A 14,773-nucleotide genomic window follows, 5' to 3' on the forward strand; every position below is an offset into this window, starting at 1 on the left:
AGCGCGAGATTTCATCCCCTCAAAGCCTGATACTCAGTTCCGGTCCACTAATAATTATGAACGATGTGTAGCAAACAGTCATTGAATTGGGAATTAACTTCACTCAGCTACCGACCGGCGATAATATAGAAATCAAATATCGATACAAATCCATTAGATGTCAATAGCACTGACATTTTGATATCAGCGATAGAGGGCGGGAGCTTGAGAAGGGTCAGCAAATTCGCGTTTCCGTTGTGTTGTGTTGTTTGTTTTTTTTTGTATTTGTATTGTGTATGAAGAAACTGTTTTGACTTCGCTAGCCTACAATGAACAAGCCGACTAAGTAAATGAATGTCTCGAAATTCGTATATGGCACTGGCATCAAGCATCGCTTAGCTAATACGTCTTTCCACGATAGTGATGCGCGCTATAGATATCTATCTAACGCATCTGCCACGTGTGCGACCTATCCGACAAGTGGTTCAATTGTTCATTCTAGATTATTTGACATCTACGTACGCTTATTAAGAGTCGATCCGCTCGAATCTAACTGTGAAGGTCGGCCGGAGGCCAAAACGTGGAATCAGAGATCAGCTTGAGCCTTTTATCGTCCAATATTAAAACTTTATAGCTACGGGCATAAGCTTAGAAATACAGCTACGGAATTTGTTAGATCTCATATTATTTTAGCGCTACCTCGTAGCGATCTGATAGTGCGCGCTCGATAAATATACTACTTAACAGAAGTAGTATATAAAACTCAACAGGAGTTTCAAGCATCGTTACACTTAGTAACTCAAACAAAATACCACGGAGTCCAGTATATCATACTTGTGCTTCGCTACTAACGCGTGGTGTAAAAAGTATATAACGTACAATCAAGCGGCGACATAATAAACCGCCTACTATTTTCGTTTCTTCATCTACGTTAAAGCAGCAATGCTACGATGGGCACGTGTGCGTGTGTGTTCCCGTAAGCGTCTATTTCATTTATGCTCACTTTGGGTGTCTGTTATCCGTCATGTTGCCTACGCCCTTTTGGCGATAACCGGCAAACAAAACCAGTCCTTTTGAAAACATCGTCTAGAGAGGCAGCCAACTGTTGCAAACGTCTCCCTTCTCTGGTACCAGCATTACATACAGCGGTATTAACAACGTACCCGTTATGGTGATTCTGCCAGCGTATCAGTCTCTCCATATCGCCTACCAGATACGTGGACATCCGGAAGGCTTTTGACACAGTGAAAAAGCAAGATGTTAGCCAGATTTATCGTAGTGGGTCAACCGATAGGTCGCCCAGACATCGCCATCAGCAAAAACAATTTTCAGCCACAAACAACAACTTTGCCGAAAAAATATTCCATTAAGTACATACTTAGATGCGTCTCCGTCCGTCCGTCTTCGCGCGGATGTGTTCTCAATTAAAGCCATCCACCATATGGCAATAATAAATAACGGAGTAGATATAAATGTGCTGTGCCGCAAAAAGACACATACAGACAAACACATAGGTGTTCGTGATGTTTTGTACCGTCAGAAACCGATAAACCAAAAAGTCTGTTTGTGCATGCATACGTCATTGATTGATTGTTTCTGCAAAGAACATTGCATAACAGGTGCGTGTGTGTAGGTCAAAAAGTGGTGTCGAATAAAAAAAAAACTACCAAAATTCGATTTTTTAAGTTTAAACTTACGACACGAATGTTTTTACGCAGTAGGCAATCTTAACAATTCGTAATGATGAGGCTCGTATTTAATACGAAAATAATCTTCAATTTGCTACTACATGGTGCTAAGCCGACCGCAGACAGCCCGATTTGCGAGACAAACTGCCATATCTAAAACCTAAACGATGCACTAGTCGATTACGCAGCAAAAGCTATCTCATTTTCCCAAGTTTTTTCTAATCTCCAAAAGTTCCATCAGGATGCCGTTTCTGAGACGCAAGCTTTTTAGGTTTATCTGGATGTTTGTCCACGCAGCACAGCTAAGCGACCTGCTCTATGAGGATAGGTGGAATCGAATTTAAGGCTTGCGGCGCCGTGTCTCTAAAAATAATAGATATCAATGTGTACCAATGATATAGCAGATAATTGATTACGGTTTCCTATTGAGTGCCGGACTTCCTAAAACTAAACAATCGTCTCGAATAGTCGTACCTCCGTTCCTCAGGTTCTCGCCTAATTCAGAGCTTTCTCGAATTATTGTTTGCGCGTCATGGCTTATGGACATCGGCGAGCAACTTACTTTCAAAATGTCCATATATATGAAGTTTATCATAATACAAAGCGTAATCATACTAGAGATACTTCATTCTAGATACGGACTTCAAAACAGTATTTTAGCTTTGTAGGGGCGGCAGTTTTCTGTAGTACGATGCTTGTTGCTGATTTTACTGTGCAGTATTAGTAACACCATTGAAATACATTAGAATAATTATTTATAATAAGTAATCAAGTCCGTGGGCATACACCGTATTCTAGGAGCGTACAAGGAAGAAACCGGGTAGGTGAATAATAGAGGAAGCTATGATGACTCAATTATTGTTCACCGACTTCCGTGCGGATATATAGGGCTGGCAAATCAAGCAAAGCACACAAACTAGACGGAGCATGACGCGTCGCAGCGGAAACGACCAAATTGTCGTTTCGCTCTATATCCACGTGTAGAATTAGGAAAGAAGAACAGCTGCGTCGTACCCATCTACTGGTTACCATTATCTATTCTCTATGAAAAATGGGTTTGTGTCTGCGTTTACAGAACTTCGCAAACGGGCCGGGTCGCTTACATTCACGGCTGCTGGCCCCCGTCGAACACCGAAATGGCGACGTCCTCGAGCACCAGCGTCGGTGATGAGAATTCTTCAGAAGATTTAACAACCGCAGCAGCGACAATAGCCAATATCAACGCTGCTTGGCCAAATCACGGATCAGACTGGTACTTACGCGAGCAACAACAGTTCTAGTGGCGCTAACACTATGTAGAAGAACGACTGACTCCCAGGCAGTCAGTGAATCGCACCGCTGTCTCGAGTCCGATCCACGGAAGCATCAGCGGTGAACCATCTCAGTCAAGCAAACAGCCAAAGAGGCAACCGTCGGATAAAACTAAAAAAAAAAGAAAAAAATTCAGACGATCCGACAACACCAGCCATCACAGAGGCAGCAGCCGACCAAATCTAACAACAAAGGAACGCGAGCAGAACGAGGGTGGAACAAGCCACACCTGCATAATCAGCACTACGAAGACGACGCCGAAGCTTCTGTCTCTTCGTCGTATAACCGTAATGCGCTTTTCGAGTAGCTTTTCCCTCTTGGCAACAGCTTCTGCTTTCTTTCGGCATCACTATGCAACCGCTGACCCTGAACACTCTAATAGCAGTTAACGCGGTAGAATGCACCAGCGTTGCCACTTGTAGATTTTAGGCCCGCTCTTCCAATTACGAGTCTTCATCCCCGCCCCCACTCCACCCTTCATTGGTGCATACAACACATGATGACAGACACAGCAACGAGCAACGAGCAACTCACTAGCTTAGCTATTCTGGCTTACTATTTTTATGGTATGATTATACGAAGTTTTTACTATTGTAAAATAGCGAAAACGTTACACACGATCAGAATGCGCGTGTGCGGTTGAACGCAAAAAAACGTGTCCTGCTGCTGCTGCTGTTGCTGCTGCTGCTGCTGCTGCTGCTTTAGTGTACTTTGCGATAAAAACAAGCGTCAAACAGTGGATGTCGAAACACTTAGTAGTCCTGCTGGGCTCTTGCTTTTTGAAGACAGCAGAAAAAAAGAGACATTGTTAGCGTTGGCAACTTGAGCGCGTTCTATGCTATCTTTCTGGCTAGTTATGACTTATTCATAAATTCATAGATTTTCTCCTGAAATTTTCCTATGTGAAGTACGGACAAGACAGATAAATTAGGCAATATCTCTTTGATCTAGATTTCCTTATTATGGATATATTAAATAGAAAACACTTGTCAGTAGCGTACGTGTTTTCTTGATATGATTTCTTGATTTTCTTCAATACGGTCTTCAATTTGAGCCTCTGTATAAATTACATAATGAAGTTTATAAATCGCAGTTCTTAATCTGCGCTCTTGCAGAACACCATGAATCGCTTGGCACCTATTTTCGGTCATGAACGTACGTCAGCAAAGGAAGATTTAGCCTAATGTGGAGGTTAACACCGGTTTTAGAATCATACTCTACCGACAGGGGCGCCAAGCCAGTTTCGGAAGCGGGACAATGGCCGCTATAGTATGGACACACGCAAAGCTTGTCACCTCTCTTTGACAGATTTAAAACTTCGATTACCGCAGGAGTATGTTTCAAGCATATTACTAAATATAGAAATGTTTCGAATTGCACGTCCGAAACCGCCATCGGACGTTAATTACACACTTGCAACGATACGACCATTGCAACGAACCCCAATATGGTAATGCACACACAACTGCTATCACTGACCGCCTCACCTGCTCGTCACGTCTATGCAGCAAACAACGCAGTACGTTGATGGCGTTTACGGGAACTAAAATCATCACAAGCTTGTCAATATCAAAAAATTCCCTAATAAGTAATACTTCCTAGCGAAACAGATGGATGTTATTGAACATTGACTACATTTTCAGTTGTTGACTCTAGTCTCAAACCTATAAGAGAAGATTAATACAGCGTCGAATTTCGCGCACGAATTTAAATATCGTAATATGAAGCTTCAGCTTAGCAATAATGGATAAAATGCGCTAAATCAATCATTATGACAAAATAAGGTCCGTAACTTTTTTTAACAGTTCTGCTATGGTATAAAATAAGAAGCTAAGAAAGGTCCCATTCAAAGCTGACCCGTACGTGGAGTATTCCGTCTCTACTTTTCTTTCAAAACCAACATTCTAGCCACTGTTTCACTTTATCCTTAAAAGTATCGCTTCATTAAAGGGAATGATTGTTTAAAGTTCAAATAGCGTACACTTGAACACAGCACTCTTGGGTGACCGACGCTCCATAAGAAACTGCTAGCGGTTGATAGACATTTTTACCAATATGTATACTGACCTTGTCATCTTCAAAGCACAGCTTAAAGCTTGCTATTCATGCGAGTGCGAAACATCTTTGATCCAGCTCAAATTTAACATCGAATTCATATTCAACAACGGAGGGTACCAAAGAGAGATCTACTATGAAACATCATCAAAACGTCAAATTTATGAATTGTCATATATCGGGACATATCCTGGAAATATAACAGCCGTATATACTCTAAACCAATTCCGTCGAGTTCATGGAACCGCTAGACATGGTTTGCTTTAGAAATTCTTCAGATGAATTTACAATTCAAAATCAAACATTTGTTGCTGATGCTCATATCCGAAATGGACCTACTGTGTTAATTCTTTCCTATATCTGCCCTTCTATTGCACAATTTGAATTCTTCAACAACAACAACTTCAACAAATTCAGGTAATTTTTCTCAGGTAATGTGATAGTTTTCTGTCGAAACGCGCGATCCGGCAAATATCGTACCGTAATACTTCGACCTTAAGTAACGTTTCTGCCCATTTTTATTGCATATATTTCTTTTTTTAGTCATTTCCCAGGTATAAGAACGGTCAAAAGACCAGCGCTGACCAGGTTTTTGGTAAACCCATTTTTCGCAAATATCTCTCAGCATCGCATTATTAGCAAGACCAGTTGGCAATTGCTCCCAGTTTAATAGACCTGTTCCAGTGCGACCCAGGAAGTAGTTATAGAGGAGTTGTACGTCTACCTGGTTATTGCCAGCCCGAAATAGAAACTGTCCATTAAAGCTCTGAAGAGAAGGGAAAAGTACTTCATAGTAGAAAGAAAATAGCACGCACAACGCGGCGTCGTTACGCCATCCATTCTACCGTGTTCTACCGATTCAATGGTGGGTAACTACACAGCCAGACGAGCAAATATATATTAGGCAGACAATTTAACAGACAGCACTCAAGCTACAGATAATTGCAGACAAACTCCAGACTCAAGAGAGATAGCGCGCGAATCCCAGTCGCCGCCTTGTCAATGATAAACGTGCACGATAATGGTAGCAAACCTTTACGCACGTATTACAGATAATAACATGATCAAAGATATTTAGCACAACAAGCAATTGCAACTGATACTACCCAGCTAGCGGTCACTGATCTAGCGTTGCATCGGCAGCAAACGTGAATCGTACATTGCTAGACAGAACTGGCAGCCAGAAAGGCATCAAATAACCGACAGTGGATTTGAATAATCTCAGTTCATTTATTCCACTTGGTATCTATCTGCCTACGACTAAAAAAGCACGTATGCGAACAAAATTGTTATACACACTTTCCGCTGTCAGGTCAACTCAAAAGAAGACTAAAAGAACGACAGCTGGCAACAGGCGCCTAGTTTAGCGCAGCAGTTTAGCATTATTCAGCCGCCCGTGTCAGAACAGACAAAGGTGACTGACAACAGCAGCAGCAGCAGCAGCATTTGGGTCCTATAGACATCACGCGCTGGGGTACCTTGCATTGTGTATTAAATAGAATAAACAAACGTTTACACGCTTGCGTGTACATATACAATCATAGAGAACATTATAGATAGATAGATGTTTCGTTAAAAGGTGGTCCATCGCTGTTTATAACTTCCCGTCTACGTTATTGGAAGTAAGATATAACTATGAGCGAAAGTGTTTCATTACATGTGCAGACCAGCCCATCTGGGCCTCACAACGATGTGGATCAAATTTTTATCTGACTGTTTGTTCACCAGACTTACACGGAATCTGTGTGTTCATTCACCGGTGCTGAATCGGATAGACGTGACCGCATGGTCGACGATCGTATTCACTCACTGGCTATCATTAATACTACTCCAATAGTCTACTTTGAAAACAAATGCATACCATCCTAAATTACAGAGCAAATTAGGTAAATACACAACTCTATTAAATCGATATGAGCATAAAAAATGAGCCGTCGCACAAGTTACGATTTATCTTCGTCACGCTTCATGTTTGTTCATGGAGGCATGTTTGCCATATTTGTTGCGTTAAGTTTTCTGCCATCATAAGACGTGGTCTATGATCGTGTTTTCCGCACCCATCGCTGCACAACCGACAAGTGATTTTGTGACACATTGACAACGTCTATCCGTCGTGTCTTTATGATACTTATCGAGCTCTCACGATAGCCAAATTTCACTCCACGTTCCATCTTTGTGATGAGTACTTGATGTTCAAATTACCGATGGCGGCCGGAACTTATGTCACTAACGCATGTTTGTATATTTACCCCAATGGCATTTCAACGACTACTCGACGAAACAAGGACAACGACAATATCACAGTAGGCCCTGATCTAAATTCCATACACAGGCTCCTCTAATTTTCTGAACGTACCTCCATGACCAACGCAAGCCGACAAGTAGCGGAATAATACGAAGAACGAAAGAGCTATTCTGTTTTTCTGAAGTCCGTCCAGAAAAAACAATGACCTCAACTACCCCATCTAATAGAACAGAAGCCATAACGATAACAACTACGGCCTGGGGTGAGTAGGTTAATTCGCGTCCTCCGGCGTTTTTTTTGCTCGGTCGCTCCAGACGTTATCGCCGAAATACAGTTGTTGTTGTTGTTGTTTATATTACTGACAGGTAGCGAATGCCGTGGGAGAGAGCATACACGGATTCCACAGTGGCACGCACCACTGAGTACAGTTAACGGACTTGTCTAACTTGCCGACCTTCAAGTGAAAAGGTACTATTAACAGTTCCAGCAAGAAATGAAGGAATGGCACTAGCGGTCCACCCAGGTATGCTACTATGGACTAACGCCAACAATGGCACTAACGAAAGAAAGAAAGCCAGAACTGTTCACTACCTAAAAGTTTCGAGCTCGAATTTTCATATCGTTGCTAAATATAACTTGCAGCTTACTACCTGCATGGTTTTACACTGCAAGACAAAAACAATAAATAATCACAATGACAGTTATGTTTATCATATATAATGCAATTATGTTTAATTATGTATGTGGAGCAACTGATTGTGCGAACATGCCCAGAATAGGGGAGGTAACAATGAGATATTGGCCACCAGGTTGCGAAATACGGTGCTAATGGAAGACTAATTATTATAGCTTCTGGCAATAGGCCACGGAACAACTACACATATACAAATATTATAGAGTTGGGGTGTCTGTGTAACGCACATGAAGATGATGAGAACGGCGGCTCAGTTCCTGCGCTCCTGTCATGCCGCGACCATTGCGAAGTACCACCGTCTGCTGTTCGCGCATAAAGTTTCGATTGTTCGAAAAGTTCTCTTCCTCTGTTTTTGCCGAACGAGCGGCAGTAGTGGCAGATCAGCAACAAAATTGCCAGAGTTTATTGTCGATTGACTTTAGCGGTGTTAGCACGACGCTAAAAAGCAGCCCCAAACAACGACGACGGCAACATCACAGCTTTAACGTCGCCTTGCAGTAGCAGCAGCAGCAGCAGCAGCAACAGCGGCGGCGGCGGCGACAGCAGCAGCAGTAGCACCAGCAGGACAAAGAAGACACCAGCAATTATTGACAATACTGCGCAACACAGCCCTTCCATCCATCCATCGTATATGGCTATATTCATTAGTCCTTACAGCAAACAGCGTCAATTCGTGGGTGCCGTCAGCGGTGCTGTCGCCATTTTTTTTTTATCATCAGCGGCGTCGCCATTATCGCGATCATCATCATATCCTTGTTATGCCCCAAAGTTGCTACTGGTGTCAGGTGCTTCTGCAATAAGCAAGTTGCTGCTGTTGCCATTGTGTAATGGCAGCTGGCCATGTCCGGCCGATGCAACTCCAATCCAGCTATCCAGCCACAACTGGACCGTTACCCACGGCTAAAGCAACTGTGAATGTCAGCCGTGGTGACGCTGCCTGGGTGCCCTCATGTCCACTGTCCGCACGTTCGTTTTAGGAGATACAAGTACCCTCTTGCTACTGCTGCTATTGGCAGTGTCGGGCCGTCGTTTGTAAATGGTCTCTGCCCGTTGCTGTTGCACCTCCAGCTGTTGGCACAGCCTAATGCTAGCGAAATTTTGCAGTGAGATGAAAATTCACGCATAAAAAAAGGACTACACCACAACGGTAGGCGACAATCATACCGATATTTGTACGTGCATGTAAGGCGTATAGGAAATGTGCGAACATGCATACGTTCGCATGCTTGCTAACGGTACAGATATGCACAGCTGGTCTATGTTCTGTTATTCACTGCCGTCGGTGCAAAATAATGACTTTAATTAGCGACCAAACGACACTACTCGGCGCCGGGTGGTCTTGCCTATTTATATTTAAACAGCGAAATGCGAGTTTCGAGTGAACTACTTAGCTGGCGGCCCGACAATTACCCTTGCAGTGCACAGCCGATATTATTATTCTAGGAGTCAGTTCAATTGTGAGCTAATGTTGTTGTCAACTGTTCGACGACCGTTTTCTAGTCGATAGTTTCTACAAGCTGTTCTAGTCGACGCTGGCCAATAGCGCACGTGATTGGCAATAATAAAGAACGATTTAAGGGGAGTCGACTTGTACGCACGACGTACGATGCCAAACTCGCTTTATTCTCAAGAAACAGAGCAAACATTTCGACAGCAAACGCTTCAACCTAGATAACACCTACTTGTTCATCGGTAGCACGGAAGACACTTACGTATGTCTCTATTCCTTATATGCAGTAGGCTGGAGGTGGATATATGGCGAGATACGATATACCCAATCGGTCCGTGAATTTCGACCGCCGCATTTGCCACTTCGCCCGGCCATACAATTGTCCCCGACACACAGATGTAGTAGGCGATTATAGCCGGCTGAAACAGGCGTGAAATCTTCGAGCATGGTGAAAACGCGTGGGATCAAACGTTGGGTGAGCAAGCGATTCTTTCCTCGTCCCGCTGTACCGGACTTTGTTGTCCTGTTATACTTTTAGCACAGTTGCTAACGCCGCGACATAGCTGCTGATCGTCATCGTAATCGTCTCATCTAGCGTAGAGATACTCGTTACATTTTTCGATCATACACTGCTTGCACACTTGCGCTAGTTCGATCCGTACACGTGTGACGCAATCTAGCCACTTGGAACGCCAAATGCAGCCATTAAACTGTAACTTTAGTCATCGCTCAATAGGAACATTTCAATCCTTTGCTGGCTCCAGTGAAATACAGATACGAGGTACACTTCTCTGTGCAACCTGCTACACCGTCGTACAATAATACATAACATGCGCCTTCGAAACCGACTATCACTGAAGCCGCCGCCGCCGCCGCCGCCACACCATCTTTTCTACGACGTTCCTAAGCATGGTTGAGGCATTTTTTTAAAATGCCGCTCGCTCTCTGTTAACTGGCGAGCGCACCTGTATATTAAAAGGTACACACCTGTCTAACGATTGATGCTGTTTAAATAGGATCAGTTAGGCTATAGAAGCACAATGTGACTAACAACAACACATTGCTAGTCTAAACCAAAATAGTTGCCAGCAGCTGGCTTGTCACCGCTACTTGTTACCTGTACATGGCTACAATGTGCAACAGGGTTCGTTCAGAAGTCCACAGATGACACGTACTGGCTATGGTCACTAGCCGTTTAATTTTAAATTTGTTTACGTTACATAGATGTCTTTTTGCCGATTCGGTCCTATCTGCCAGTCGTTACGACTGTTTGAACGTGCGTTCGTTCGCACAGAAACACCAATAACACTACAGAATGATGAATACGCGAAATGTATACTACTTCTAATTCTATCTATTGGAAACTACCCGCCTACCTCAATTCGATGAGTAACGCTATCCGTTGAAATAGAGTTTGCGGCTGCCGTACTCGTGCAGGTATTATTAATACTATTATTATGACTGGTATTATCGTTATCCATGTCGATACAAGTATCCACGTTGGTATTGTTCAGCGTTTTCGTTGTTGCCGATGCCGGGACGCCGCATTTGTCCTCATTGCCGATGTGGTTGTTGTGTTTATTCTGTCGAACCCCAAACAGCGGAACGAGCGATGGTTGCCTGTTGATGGATCCTCGGTGGAACTCCGCGTCACGACATACACGGCCGGCTTGTGCTGCTGCTGTGTTTGTTGTTATTGATGCTGCTGCAGAGTGGTCGTGGTGCGGTCGGCCTCCAGCAGTTGCTGCGACTGGCTGCTACCGATGGTGCTTTTGATCGTTGTAGGTTTCTCTGTCCCAGACGACTCTTATCGCTGCTGCTGCTGCTGCCGCTGCCGCCGCCGCCGCCGCGGTTGCTCCTACATTGAGATTGCTAGCTGGAGGATCGCTAGATAGACGCCTGAGATGGGCGGCTGGTTAGCAGATTAGCGGCGTGCCATGAGCATGGCAGAAGTGGCAGGACGGCGCGCCCACTTTCAACATTTATAGAACAGCACCACTACGATAACAATAACAGCAGCGAGCAGATAATGCAAACACGTAATGGTAATCACTGCAGCTTGTTTGTCTGCTGTATGCCTACAGTTTAGACGGAGACGGGAGTACCGATCTAGATCCAATCCTAATCGGTGCTTCGCGCAGCTCGTTTGATCGACCGATGAACAGAGAATGAACACACCGACGAACAGATCAATCGGATTCGGCTCGCTTGTCCGTACCTACCACCTCCGCTGTTCGCTGCTGCGTCAAGCTCAGTTTGTAGGTCACTCCTGAATCTCTGCAGTGATATTACTAAGCGTATTATATACTAGCTGGACAGTCAACTAGCTTTGTGGTTGAACGAACTCGCCTGGTCGGCGATCATCACTCGTAGTTGTTGTACCAGTAGGCAAAGCGTAAAGCCACTGTCGACGTTATTGCTGCTATTGATTGGTATCAAGTGTCCTAAGCGACGCTGGCTGGCTGGCTGGCTGGCTGGCTGGCTGGCTACGAAGACTTTTTTCGTCGTACACAATCACTCGCTTTCATGCACACACTGAACTATGTAGAAAGGACTCCAGCGAACTTGAACGTGATTGGATTCTCGCAGTCCTTCCTACTTCACGTCACATTGCCACAAACTCCACACGTTCCGTGGCACTCCGAGCACATACAATAATAGAAGAAAGTGCCCAATGACAACAAAAAAATTAGCGTCGTCTTCACGTCTAGATATTCCACATAGTGAAGCGGACAGTTGCTCTCACTTTGACGGTACTATGATGCACTTCTCGTCGTGACAAGTACGTCATGGTAGCTAGGTTTCATACAGAAGCGAACACATTGTGATTGTGATCACTTAAGATTGGTGCGTGACCAAACTGCCGATAGCTTCTTGTCGTCCCTTTCGCCCTCACCCATTCACGCCTATTACCAAATACACTCTGTATCCGTACGTGGTCCAAACACTTTGTAGACAGCAGCGCTATCAGTAGAATTTGTCACTTAAGAGTTGGCTTAGAAAACGACTGGGTAAGCACAAGCTGTGCCCTTCCTATGGCCCCGTGACATTCTCCCGTTGCCGTTTGTGCCTCCGGGGTAAATACCGTTCTTGTCAGAGCAGCCGACTCAGCTATACAACGAAGGATTGAGTGCTTTTTCAAGCGGGCGTAGCTATCAAGGATCTGGTCCGTTATCGGCCTTTTACGTAGCAGAACAGATCAAGCCAATCTTAAAGATTATCACTAACTGTAGGTGTGGTCGAATTTGCCAGCAGCAGGTTCAGCTAGCTACCAATCAAGCTACTATTGTTTTAGAAATTTGTCAGTAGTCAGTGAAAAATCCTCGTTCCGCCATTCACAAACTCGCTCATAGACTCGGTGTGGAAGAGCCAGGTCGAGTTGAACTGGGTAGCATTGCTCCTACATTGTAATGATCGCCGCTGTGTGAGCCATCGTCGCTCGAGACATCACCACTCACTGAGTGGCGTAGAAGCAACGACTCGCACTTATAAATCGTCCGTAATGTCGTACTGGTAATCGTTGCAAGAGCTGCTAACAGCAACTCCACCGAGCCATGGCCGTCGCCCAGCACTAACGGCAAACGCACACAGCAGTCTTATTACGAATCGCACGGTGCTTTTTTCCGTGCTTCTGACCGTAGAAGTTCTCTACGATGTTTTTCTGGCGCCAGGTTGCTTCGAGGTAGATTGACAGAGACCTGTGTGCACACGTCTACTGTACACAACTAGAGCTCACGGTAAATTCACGGCTAGGGATCCAAGCCACTGCTGTGCTGCGTGCAGGACAATCACTGCTCAGCTCCTGCTGATTTCATTCGTTCGCGTAAGCTAGCGACCATCATTGATCTCAGCTCCGGCGGTCCGTTCTTACTTTGTTGCTTACGTCTGTCTAGTTGTCTACTACAGTCGTATACCATTAGGAACCATCTCTTCGTACCATGCTACGACCGATGTCGCCGCTGCAGCCACCGCCTATGCGATATTGCGGCGTGAGCTGTCTAAATCGAATTAGTTTGGTAGCGCCGCTAACGCGCCGTTTTCGATGGCAGCGGTTAGAAACGACAGCGACGAACGAAGAGCACGGCACAGAAAGAGACGTGGTGCAACACAACAGTAGAGACGGACGAACGCGGAACAGCAGAAACGTACCGTTGAGTGACTGCGTGAACAAGCGAACGACTGAGCGAGTTAATAACCGTCCGTCGCACACCGCCATCAGCTGCAACACAGAGCATCAGTTCCCCGCTGCTACCGCTTCTGCGGCCACAGCTAATTCTGCTGTGACGATAACTGCTGCTGCTGCTGTTACAACAGCTGCTGCGGCGGCGGCTGCTGCTGCTGCTATTAGTTCTCTGCTTCTTCCAGCCAACAGGAGTCAAGCACAGCCACACAAGAAACGACCGAGTACCGTGCTAGCAACAGCAGATCGGCAGCAGCAGCAGCAGCAGCAGCACCGACCACTGTGAGCCACAGACGGCCAGCCAGGAGCGAGGCGGACAAGTTGCTAGCACAACTAAAGCGGCCAGGCGGGGAGACTGAGCGCGACTGGTACAGCGCTGCCTGTACCCGGAGAGACTCGCCGATTCTCGACCGAGAATGGCCGGAGCGATCCAGTGCTGTTGCTACACTCACCCCCTAACGCTGTGTTGTTGCAACTCGTGCCAGCAGAGCTGCTGTACATCGTCTGCTAATGGTGGTCCGATAAGCTAAGTCGTCGGTGATGGCCGATGATGTTTCGTCAGATTAGGGTCGTCTGCTCCGGGACATGCGCTAACCAGTTATATAGGTTCGTACACAAATAAGATCTGTCTGCTATCGGCCTTGCGCAGTAGCGATTAAACACTAGCAGTAGCTTAATAGTGCAAGAATGGCATTTGGGTACTACTACATCGTTGGAAATGGCAACAGCGGCGGCCTACCCGTACGAGCGACGATGAACGGTTCGCGAAGAGCACTGGTAGCAGACGACGCACTGGGTAGTGTAATATTATGCTGGTTTCTTATTGTTTATTTGTGGATCTGGCCGAGGAACGAGCAACAGGCAAGCATAGTAGCCAAATACACTCTCCTCGCAATGGCCGGACTCGAGTTTCGCACGCCGTTTTCGCACATAGGCTATTATCTCAGTTAATATAGTTTTTTCGGGTGGTCGACTGAGTGGCTTAGGATTGGCGGTGGTCGGTGTTGGCAAGTTTCAGCCGCGCGGGGTGAACCATGGTATAGCTGAATATTGTAAACCAAGCGAAAGCGTATGCCCGCAGACATGTTGGAGAGTCGTTTCCAAAGGCAAATAACATAATGGTCTACCTCAGTAGAAAAACGAGAGAAAGAGAGGGAGAACACAAATGGAA

At 45.3% G+C, this 14,773-nt stretch overlaps 1 protein-coding gene across 7 annotated transcripts in view; it reads right to left on the reverse strand.

Annotated features, from left to right (window-relative positions):
- Positions 1 to 14,104, reverse strand: part of Wnk (Wnk kinase) — a 71,015-nt gene extending 56,911 nt beyond the window's left edge. The window contains exon 1 of one of the 7 annotated variants that reach the window (XM_022798837.2): positions 10,799 to 14,104. The gene's annotated coding sequence lies outside the window, so the exon portion shown is untranslated. The other 6 variants (XM_022798843.2, XM_022798844.2, XM_022798838.2 and 3 more) reach the window with 6 other exon arrangements.
- Positions 14,105 to 14,773: the final 669 nt, after the last annotated feature.

The sequence above is a fragment of the Varroa destructor genome, unplaced genomic scaffold (assembly GCF_002443255.2).
Source record: "Varroa destructor unplaced genomic scaffold, Vdes_3.0 BEIS01000003.1, whole genome shotgun sequence".
NCBI classification, from domain to species: Eukaryota; Metazoa; Arthropoda; class Arachnida; order Mesostigmata; family Varroidae; genus Varroa; species Varroa destructor.